Source organism: Myotis davidii, unplaced genomic scaffold (assembly GCF_000327345.1).
Source record: "Myotis davidii unplaced genomic scaffold, ASM32734v1 scaffold32, whole genome shotgun sequence".
Lineage (NCBI taxonomy): Eukaryota > Metazoa > Chordata > Mammalia > Chiroptera > Vespertilionidae > Myotis > Myotis davidii.
In genome coordinates this window covers 7,621,091-7,633,484 of record NW_006286587.1, presented here as the reverse complement: position 1 = coordinate 7,633,484, position 12,394 = coordinate 7,621,091, and positions in this window count along the sequence as shown.

The following is a 12,394-nucleotide window of genomic DNA, read 5'->3' as shown; positions in this document are numbered from 1 at the left end:
TTTTCTATCCTCTTTGCCTTCTCTTTTCTTTCACTTCTGGTAACATATCACAAAGTTACAATTTTTATTATTGCTTGCCAAAATTGAATTGTATGGATAGATTCCTATACAACTTTCTCTTCTCCATGGAAAAATTTATTTAAAGCTCTCTTAATGCACAACAAATTTATATTTTTTTCTTTTTCCTAAAATTGGATATACTTATTCAATAATCTGTCATGCCTTTATCTTTTCTCAAGTTTTTATCTTTAAGACAAAACTGCAGTAAACATCCTTGCGCACATATATTTATTTCCTAGTGCTTTCTTATTGCCTAGTGATGGGAAAGATCTTCAGAGTTAGGAGTGCTGGGTATATGTACTTTAAGTTCATTAAGTTTTGCCAACTTGCTTTCCATAAAGCCTGCAATTCAGAGGTCTATACAAGAGTAATGGTTCCCAGAGGTTCACATACATCATAATCATGTGGGAAGTTTGTCAAAACACAAATCCTGGGCCTCCCCTCTAGAGATTGTCTGCATGACTACCTATATTTGGTTATAATGTTTTTAATTGTTGGCAGTATAAGAGATATAAAGTCTTATTGTGCTTTAATTTGCTTTGCATTGGCTACTGATAAGAGTGAGCATATTTTCAAACATTTGGGAATCACTAGAGTTCACTCTTCTGAGTATTACTTCTCATGTTCTTTGTCTGCTCTTTTTCTATTAAGTTGTTTTTTCCCCCCCTGAAATTATCACTCACCAAGCATCCGCTGTTGCACATCTCATGAGCTCAAACATTTGGAAGAGTTTAATTGCCTTTCTCCCTTCCTACTAACCAAGTGCAGAAGGAGATGCAGATTCACAGCTTCTTTCCAAGAGGAATGGGCAGGCTTCACTATGAACTGGAAGTTCAGCTCTCAGTTCAATATTATGGCTGAGGTATCATTCCCCAGGTGTCTTGCCTTGTCATCGCCTCATAGGAAATCAGTAAGCTAAGACCTATCTGAAGGTCTTCCAGAAGTAAGTGATGAAATAAGGCATTTCTCTGTTTATTAGATTCAGTTAAAATACTTGTGACAGAGAAAGCCTGTTTAGGCCTCCTGAGTGAGTCATGTCAAGATAAATTCCTTCAGAAGAACTCACAGCTCAAGCAGCTCTGACCACAGACTGATTTCTGTCACATTGAAAGAAGGGACATTTCCTTAGATCTATTTCCAGTCATTACTGTATCTGAAACAATATTTTCAAGTTAGTATACATGCTCAACTAATGAAGGTATGTGGCATTATCTATCTTTATAACTTTACATATACACATAAAGGTTAGGACTGAACCCACAGCATGTCAAATCTGTGCTTTAAAATGGGGTCTACAACATTTGTATTTTAGAATTGAAGTCTTTGCTTCATTCCACATTGTGCATGAAAGATGGTTAGTCATCTCTCCAATCTGAAGGAAATTTCCCCAAGTCATTATTTCAAAGTGAACATTCTGGGAAAAAGTCAAAGCAAGGCATCTAAAACTGAGTTCCAAACCTCTAAAGTGATTCAGATTTTGTTTTGTCTTCAGGGACATACAGAGACACAGTTGGAGGCTGTTGTTGTCTCAGTCAGAATCCCCACCCCCGAGTCTGACCATCTTTGAATGGTGGCTCCATATTATGACGAGGGCATAACCCAAGTTTAGAAGCTGCCAGCAGTTTGTGGCGCAAATGTCTGGTCACCAAGGGCAGAAATCCCCAGCCATTTGAGGACTTGTGGTTCAATGGGATATGGACTAGCCAATACTACTCTAAAGTCAGTTTTACTTTGAAGAACTTGTTGAACACTATGAGTATGCTCCTGGTATAGAAGTTGGAGTGTCCATGGTGTTTGATTTGGTTATTTGTTTTATTGTTAATCTGAGAATGAACTCAAGGCCATGCAGCCCATAGTTTGCCAGATTCAATGCTTACAGGCAGGTTTTAGAAAATTGCAAAAATGGCCAAAATATTTTGCAGTCTTCCCTTCAAAAGATGAAGCCTATTCCCCATTGAGCTGTCCTTGCTGCTTGCTTTGGATAACAGAATACAACAAAAGCAACACTGTACAAGTTCCAGGCCCGGGGCAAAAGAGGCGTTGAAGCTTCCCATCCTTGTGCCCTTAAAACGCAGAGGCTGCTATGGGAAAAAGCTCAAGTTAGTCTGTTGGTTGATGAGTTGGCTCATAAATACATATTGCCTCAGGTGATAGCCAGCCAACCACAGAAACAGTCACCTTGCTAAACATGGCAATTGACTACAGATGAGTCAGTGAGACCAGGCAACTAACTGCCCAACTAAGTCCACCAAATTACTGACCCTAGAATGCTAAGCTAAGTAAATACTTGTATCTTTAAACCATGATATTCTGGGATTGTTTGTTACATGACAAAAGCTAACCGATACACTGGTCCTTGTAAGCATACAGAAAGAGTAATAAGAGTGGTGAGGACTTGCTGAACTGATAATTCCTGTCTAAGGAGCTCAAATACAGATTTTGAAAAACTCTGCTTGCCATAGGAAACACATCTGGAAGCTGCTGCCAGCCAAGAGTGTTAGCCTTCTGAATTAGCCAATTCCCTCATTCTTACAAATGAGAAAATTGGTCCAGAAACTGACTTACTCAAATTGTTATGCCTAGTTCATGCCAGAACAAAAATAGAGTCCAGGTCTTCTGATATCCTATGCAGGACCTTTTCTTAAAAAGAGGCTTTAAACAAAGGCTGGCTTTTTCTATCTGAAATAGGCAAAATTTGAAGATAAGAAAGGGCAGCACAGAACTAACACTGTTCAACTTCTTATGATGGGGTCTTTAACTTATCTTTTATGGAAATTGTTCCAACAAGAAGGAATGGATCCTGTGATTTAATTTTAAGAAAAAATATTCTTAGAAATGTTTATTGAGCTTACAATTTTCTGTCCAATGAACACATCACCCTCACTCATTAATTATATTTTTGTGTGTTCTGGAAAGCAGAAAGAATAACAAAGTTCTCAGATCTTAAAATGGAGGGGAAAATGTTCCTGTTACATAATTCTTTGAGGAACTGACTTCTGTCAGCTTACGTAAGAGGATAATAAAATCCATATTGCATATCCTCTGAACATATAATGCCACCTTTTTGTAGGTGTGCAAATGACTACCTTTAAAATGAGTTTCATCATTGATGACATAATTGCACTGTAGAAGATAAACAGAGGTTTCAACAGGTATCTGGCATTTGACTGCAAAAAAAAAAAAGTGCATTGGAGGGTCAATTTTCATTCAGTTCCCTTTCTGTGAAGTTAACATAAACCAAATGATTTCTCACACAGTGTGTTTATTTGGTATTTCTGCATGGAGGTTTACTCTTCACCCGTGATAAAAGCCTCTCCTGCATACAGCCACCACATAAGGGTTAGGAAATGGACGGGTTCTATATAAACTGTCCCTTTTCCCATCTGGTTGTGCCCATCCTGCCAAGATAATGCTCTTATTCTCAATGCAGCCCAAAAGAAGAAAAAAATTAAAAATCAGCGTGCTGCTGGCACTTTTCTCTGTGTTTAGTGCCTGTGCATTGTGAAGACATTAAAACATATATGTTGGAATGTATATGTCAGCAAAGTACACCTAAGTTTGTGATGGAGACATGGGAAGCACTGTGAGGGAAAATGGGGTGGGAGGCATGAAGCAGAGAAAAAGAGTACAGCTCAATTCCCATTACTTAATAGAACACATTGTGAGGCCAGAACCTTGTGGGAGCCAATCACCAGCTGACAAAATTAGATTCTGAATCATGCTTTGTAATTCTTTCTAATGCCAGCCAGGGATGAGAGCCTTCCTTGGGAACTGGTTCCTCCCAGGACCTACCCACCCCCCTGCATTCCTTATCAGCCCTTAGCCAGCTGCCAGCTCTTAAGATTACTGGACAGAGAATTTAATTCTCAAGGTTGTATATTAATATTCAAATTCCTTCTTATCCATAGACTGTGACTTAAGTCTGAACTCTTTTTTTTCCCATCTCCACCCTCTTTCCTGCATGAATTTCCTTCCATAGATTTTACCCAGAAACTTTCACATTGAATGGACATAGAAAAGAGAGTCGCTTACAAAACTTATACTAAATCAGTCCCTCTGCAGCATACGCATATCCCCAGAGCAAGGCTTTTTATTTCCCAAGCCTAAAAACTAATTTTATTCAATATTCTTTAAAACACATCTCCAACCTCACTCAAATCTTTTCCCCTCCAGCAAGTGTTCAGCTGATGTCTGAAGTTGTTGGCAAGTAAATTGGAATTAGTTACAGTGGAAAATACAGTTATCAGAATGTAGCCAGATATCTCATATTGCTTAGGATGGCCCTGGTTTTCACATGACTGCCTTAGAAAATATAAAGTTCCAGGGATTTACCAGGCAAAACTTCTCAAATGATCCCAATACCGAAAAGACACCTTACCTGCAGGTTTATCGGGAATCATATAACTAAAAACTATACATTGCAAAAGACATGAAGGCATGTGCTATTTTATGTCATAAAGCATTTTGGCCTTAACTATCAGACTACCTAAAAGAAAACATGATGGGATTTCAGTTTAATCTTAATTAATGCAGTGTTCATTCTCCGTGAAATGCATCTTAATGTTCTGCTGTACTTTGCATTTGTGGAGCAAGTCACGCCGAATGTAGGGAAGTCCCCTCCATTGAACTGAATAAACATTTATCAGTGGCAAAGTGCACAAGGCACTTCAATAGATATAAGGAAGATGGCTGCTCTCATAGATTATTATTATTTTTTATTTTAATGAGTCAGGTAGATCTTTTCCAAATTATTGTCTAGATCATCCACTAATTTTATGACTTTGACAGAGTTACTTAAACCTTCTGTGCCTCAGTTTTCTCATCTGCAAAACATTAACCTCAGATGATTATTATCAGGCTTTAAAAACCAACACATACACACTGGCTTGAACACATACCCAAAACACAGTAAGCAATGAATAAATGTTATATTATTAGCTATTCAGATGGGGAAGATAAACTATTTTTTCAGAAAACTAACAATTTTAGATTGGATGTCAGAGCCTAAAGCTGGATTTTAGAAACATTACTAAGCCAATGGGACCAATCCTCAGTTTATCTTCAAGCACCCTTTTTTGTTTGTTTGAGAGACACAACTCAAGCAGCCATGAGAACTGACCAAGACACGGCCTGGTGAAGGGACAAGCTCATTCTCAGCTGCCTACCTTTGATCAAAACTCACCTGACATGTGTGCTGTAGATTCTGGGCTCCACAGATGGTATTTATCTTGTTCATATAATTAAATAAACCAGCAAGAATGACGAGTTGGACCATTGGGCCTTGTGTTATCCTTTACAAATAACAGATGACATTTTAAATATCCTCCAACGGGCAGGATACATCTATTCCTTAAATGCAATCTACCCTTCAAGGGTTAGAATGCCTCAACATTAAGTACAGAATAATGGCAGGAAGGAATTTTAGAATAAGGGAAATATTGGGTGCCCCTAAAACCACACCGAAGGGCAGAACATCCATTCATCTACTCTGCTTGTATAATGCAGAACTGACATCTCATTCTGAAAAACAGAAGTTAACACACAAACCTAATTATCTAAAAGCAGAATGCATAACTACTTCACGGCCCTGGCCAGTGTGGCTCAGTTGGTAAGAGTCTCAGGTTTGAATCCAGGTCAAGGCACATACCCCGGCTGCTGATTTGATCCCAGGTCAGGGTGGGTACAGGAAGCAGGTAATAGATGTTTCTCTCTCACATAAATGTTTCTCTCTCACATTAATGTTTCTCTCTTTCTCTCTCTCACTTCCTCTCTCTCTCTAGAATAAGTAAAGAACATGTTCTCAGGTGAGGTTTTTTTAAAATTCCCCAAAGAACTATCTCACTTTTCTTAAGCATAATTTTTCTCTAACTTGGTGGGAAAGAGACTAATGATCACCTTATAGCTAATACAGAATCAAAAAACTTGAGTAAGTTAACTAATTTTTCTTTGTTATCCTATATAACAAAAACCTAATATGCTAAGTGTCCAGTCAACTGGTCAGCCGTTCAACCAATCAAAGTGTAATATGCTAATGATATGTTAAGACTGCTCAACTGCTTCCTATGATGTGCACTGAGCACCAGGGGAAAGACATTCCAACTGGTAGATGAGCTTGCTGCTGGGGTCCGACTGATCAGGACTGAGTGAAACCAGCCAGACACACCCTGGAGTCCTCCCTTGGTCCCTCACCAGCTGGCCAACCTCCTGCATCCCTCCCCAGCCCTGATTGTGCACCAGTGGGGTCCCTTGGCCTGGTCTGTGCCCTCTTACAGTCCAGGACCCCTCGGGCTATGTCAGAGAGCTGGTTTCGGCCCAATCCTGCAGGCCAGGCAAAGGGATCCCACTGGTGCACAAAATTGTGCACCAGACTTCTAGTCGTTATATAAAAAATGTGCCTAGATATGGTCTTCTGGTTTCCTAATAGTATTAGGATATGGAAATCTTAATTGAATTTAATTACATGGCTTGAAATGCCTGATATATTAATGTTAACCCTGAAAAAATGACTAAGTCCCACTTCAAAGCTTATGATTTAACTAGAGTCTCGGGGCACGAATTCGTGCACCAGTGGGTTCCCTCGGCCTGGCCTGTGGGATGGGGCTGAAACTGGCTCTCCGACACCCCCAAGGGGTTCTGAATTGCGAGAGGGCACAGGCCAGGCTGAGGGACCCCACCAATGCAGGATCGGGGCTAGGGAGGGATGTGGGAGGTTGGCCAGCCAGGAGGGGGTGTAGGAGAGCTCCAGGGCATGTCTGTCCCATCTCGCTCAGTCCCAATTGGCTGGACCCCAGCAGCCAGCTCATCTACTAGTTGGAGCATCTGCCCCCTGGTGATCAGTACACTTCATAGCAAGCGGTTGAACGGCTTTAGCATATCATTAGCATGTTACTTTGATTGGTTGAATGGACAACCAGACAACCGGACACTTAGCATATTAGGCTTTTATTATATAGGATAATTTTTAGGGGGAAAGGTATTAGAAACAAAATGAATTTGCTTCTTGTCACTCAAGTTTAACCATAAGAGGACATCCAATCTTTAGACTATGTCAAACTTTCTGGCCAAACTATAAGTTTTGTTAAATTCAATTATTGGTCTACTCTCAGGCTTGCATCTACACAATTGAATGTGACTGGAGAAAACACATGTCTATGATGACTGTTTATACTTTAATGATGAGTAACCTTATGTGGTGTGTCAATGTGGTCCAGTAAACACACTATATTTCTCTAGTCCTTTCACTTTCCCCTCTTTGCCCATCTCCAACCTCCACTTTCCACTCCCTTGGCCTTCACTGAACTATTGACTGTGTCCATGGGGTATGCATATATGTTCTTTAGCTAATTCCTTCACCTTCTTTATCCAGTCACATACTCTTCCCCATCCCCTTGGATACTGGCCAGTCTGTCCCATGTAACCATGCTTCTGGTTCCATCTTGTTCATCAATTTATTCTGTTCATTAGAGTCCACATAATAGTGAGATCATATGTTATTTGTCTTTTCTGACTGGCTATTTCACTTAGCATACTTTCCAGGTCCATCCATTCTGTTGCAAAGGGTAAAAGTTCCTTCTTTTTTATAGCCACATAGTATTCCATTATGTAAATATAGCACAGCTTTTGGGGTACCTTTTCTCCACATCCTCACCAGCACTTGTTGTTTTGTTGATTTATTGAAAGTAGCCTTTCTGACAGGTGTGAGGTGGTATCTCATTGTAGTTTTTATTTGTATCAAAGAGCAAGCCTTTTATGATTATCAAGCCTTGTTCTATCCTACAAATAAAAATGCTAGAAATTCTAACAAAAAATAAGTAGTTGTTAGAAAATGTGCAGCTTACAAATATACCAAACTAGATGTTTTAATTTTAAAACTCCATCTTATAATCTACTCAGTTTACTCCAGTTACCCAAAGGCCTATCATTATTGAGAGATAACTCTATAACACCTGTTTTTATTAATGGCAAGACAGGATTATGGCTTAGGGATTATTTAAATATTTGAAGTTTGGATCTGACTAGCTGCAGAAGTATGCATACCCTTCCACAGAGAGAGCTAGATAATGGGTAATTGGCCCTGATTGCATGCATACATCACAACTGCTTTGAAGTAAAGGTTACAACTCTACCCATGGCTTTCTCCCAGTCTTCACATCACTGGTTGTTTTTTTATTAAAAAATAATAACTTTTCTTTTTACTTAAAAAGACAACCATGAAGTGATATGTATCAGTCCACCAAACACTTCCTGCAAGTGTAGTACATCAGGAATAGTGAGTATTTTAAAGACTGACCTCATGACAACTACTCTATTATGTGGGTCACATCCTCTTTGCTGTTTAATGTTTTCCTAGCATTATAAGAGTTATGTATATTTTCAATGGCCTTCTCAGCTAAGTGGTTTTATTTACAAAGTGACCATTAGAATAGGGAAATGACCATACTGAATACTGAACTCTTCAACATGTCACAGGTATTCAGTGAGGCTGGGAGAGTTGACTGTTATCTTGGGGCTTCAAGGAACGATTTCAATCTAGCAAGTACAAAAATATTTTAATTCACCCAAAACTCATCACAGCACATAGGAGGAATCTCATCAGTATAATATAGGAAATGCAAATATCTGAAACTGATTACAAATCATAGCAATTTTCAAGCTTAAAAAGGTGCCAGTAATCAATGAAGTATTTGTTAATATGGATAAAATTTTGATTTTTTAAAAAATATATTTTATTGATTTTTTACAGCAAGGAAGGGAGAAGGATAGAGAGTTAGAAACATCGATAAGAGAGGAACATCGATCAGCTGCCTCTTGCACATCCCCCACTGGGAATATGCCCACAACCAAGGTACATGCCCTGGACGGGAATTGAACCCGGGACCCTTCGGTCCACAGGCCAGCACTCTATCCACTGAGCCAAACTGGTCAGGGCAAATTTTGATTTTTTGATTCAGAAAACATGTGATGATTTTATATAGAGTGGGTTGTATAAATCCATGATTCATTAATTTAATGCTTCTCAACACAACATCACTATAATAAAGGAATATATATCTAATATACATACAAAGAGGAAAGAGACATATAACAGGTCTCGATTGATGAATGTACTTGGATTCTTATGTATTGATTTTTAGAGAGGGGGAAGAATGGAACGACAGAGAGGAAGAGAGAGAGAGAGAGAGAGAGAGAGAGAGAGAGAGAGAGAGATTTGTTGTTACACTTATGTATGTATTCATTGGTTGCTTCTTGTATGTGCCCTGACTGTGGATTGAACCCACAACTTTGGCATAGCAGGACAATGCTCTAAGCAGCTGAGATATCAGGCCAAGGCTTGTACATTGAATTTTTTATTTCATATTGTAGTGTGTTTATCTTTGACTTTATAGCTGTTATATGAGTTGACAAATGTAACTATATGTAATGATGGCTCAGGTGCTGCAAGATTCTTTCAGTTCCCATTGAAGCACTCTAGAAGTTAAACCATGCATCACTGGTCATTGCCAGAGCCCCTCTAATGAGAGAGTCTATGGGCAAGGACTTTGGAAATCTAGTACTTTAGAAAGATAAGACATTTCTCTGTTCTTTTATCTTCTTCCTCAATGGGAACGTATAGTTTTTGAATTTCTCTTTTTAGGTAATTTCTGATATCTGACCCAATCCCTTTCTCTCGTGGTGGTGGGTTTAGGAGGGCTAGGAGGTACTGGGGGGCAGGGGGAAGAGGGAGGTAACTTCCTAGAAGATTCTATTGTAAAATTCATCCAAAAAAGAAAGTTGAGAAAAAAAGAAATGCTTTCTTTGAAAACTAAAGATAAGAAAAGAAACTTAATGTTGTGACTGGGCAGAGCGCCATTTTAAAATATCTACTGTCAATACCTTATACAAAGATGAAACAATGCTTAGGCGTTCTCAGGAAGCTGGATAAAGGGGGTTTCCTAACTCCTCACCCATGTCCCTACCCCTTGTTTAGATGTTAACAATAACTTAGTTTTGAATATTCTTAATACAGACCTTCATATTTATGCTTTATTTACTATCAATCCTAGGTTCAAAGGTCTTTTTAACTTTCTCATTAAAAAAATTGCTCAAAGGATTCCATGGCTATTAAATAGTTCTTTAAAATGGCAATTGTATTTGTGTAGTATAGAGAAGTCAGAAACAGATGGATTAATTTTCCTTTAAAATATATTTGGTTTAAAACTACTAGAGGATAAAATAAAATATTTGGACAAATATTTTTACGTTTTGTTAAGAGATTAACACCTAAGAAACATGTTGAAGGTATTAGCCCATCTGAAAATCCAAGGTCTTTCCATAGCAGATAATTTTCCCCCATGAAGAACTAAAACTCTCAATATTTGCAGATAACATGATACTACCTATAGAAAACCCTAAAGAATCCACCCAAAATTAATAGAATTAAAAGAATTCACTAAAGTAGCAGGGTACAAAATTAATATTAAAAAATCTGTTGCATTCTTGTACACTAATAACAAACAATCCAAAAGAGAATGAAGAAAATCATTCACAATTTCATCAAAAAGAATAAAATACCTGGAAATAAACTTAACCAAGAAGGTAAAAGACCTCTACTCTGAAAACTATAAGACATTGAAGAGGCCACAAATAAATGGAAGAATGTATCATGTTCATGAACATGAAGGATTAATTTGTTAACATGACCAAACTACTCATTTACAGAGTTAATAAAATTCCTATCAAAATACCAAGATCATTCTTCTCAGAACTAGAACAAACAATCCTAAAATTCATATGGAACCACAAAGGAATAGTCAAAGAAATCTTGAGGGGAAAAAAGAAGAAGCTGGAGGTATTCTGCTCCCTGATCTCAAACTATACTATAAACTGTAATAATCAAAATAAGATATTGGCACAAAAATACACACAGATCAATGGAACCGAATAAAGAGCCCAGAAATAAGCCCTTGCTTATATGGTCAACTAATCTATGACCAAAAAAGTAAAAATATACACTGGAGTAATGACAGTCTCTTTAACAAGTGGTGCTGAGAAAACTGGACAGATACATACAAAAAAACAAAAACAAACAACAACAAAAAAGCAAAAAACTGGACCACTCTCTTATACTACACACAAAAATAAACTCAAAATGGACTAAAGACTTCCATGTAAGACTTGAAATCATAAAACACCTGGAATAAAACACAGGAAGTAAATTATCTGGCATTGGTCTAATATCTTTGTGGACCTGTCCCCTCAATCAAGGGAAACAAAAGAAAAAAATAAACAAATAGCACTATGTCAAACAAGAAGGCTTCTGTGAAACAAAGGTAACCTGCAACAAAACAAAAAGGAACCTACTAACTGGGAGAATATATTCATAAGTGATATATCCAATAAGGGATTGGTATCCAAAATATGTAAGAAACTCATAACAAAAACTTAATAACAAAAAACTAATCAATTGATAAATAGGCAGAGGACATAAAAAGACTTTTTTTCCAAAGAAGACATACAGATGGCCAGTAGTCATTGAAAAGATTCTTAACATCACTAATCATCAGGGAAATGCACATCAAAACCATGATGAGATATCACTTCACACCAGTCAGAATAGCTATTATCAAAACGTGGACAAATAACATGTTAGCGAGGATGCGGAGGGAAGGGAGTCCTTAGGCACTGTGAGTGGGACTGCAAATTAATGCAGCCCCTATGGAAAACAGTATGAAGATTCCTTAAAAAAATTAAAAATAGCCCTGACCCATTTGGCTCTGTGGATGGAGCTTTGGCCTGCGGACTGGAGGGTCACGGGTTGGATTCCTGTCAGGAGCATGTGCCTTGGTTGCGGGCATATCCCCGGTGGGGGCTGGGGGGAGGAGGCAGCTGATAGTGTTTCTCTCTCATCGATGTTTCTAGCTCTCTATCTCACTCTCTTTCTCTCTGTAAAAAATCAGTGAAATATATTTAAAAAACCATTAAAAATAGATATAAGATATGACTTAGCAATTCATTCCTTTTCTGGGTATTTAGCCAAAGAAAATGAGAACACTAATTGGAAAAGATATATACTCCTCTATGTTCTTTGCAGCATTATTTACAACAGCCAAAATATGGAAGTTACCTAGGTGTCCACTGATAGACAAATGGATAACGAAAATGTGGTATATATACACAATGGAATATTACGCAGCAATAAAAAAGAATAAGGTCTGGCCATTTGTGACAGCATGGATGCATTTATGCTAAGGGAAGTAAGCAGAGAACACAGACTGACAGCTATCAGTGGGGAAAGGGGAGGGGAGTTGGGTGAAAAAGGTGAAGAGATTAAGCAAAAAACAAAACACCGCATAGA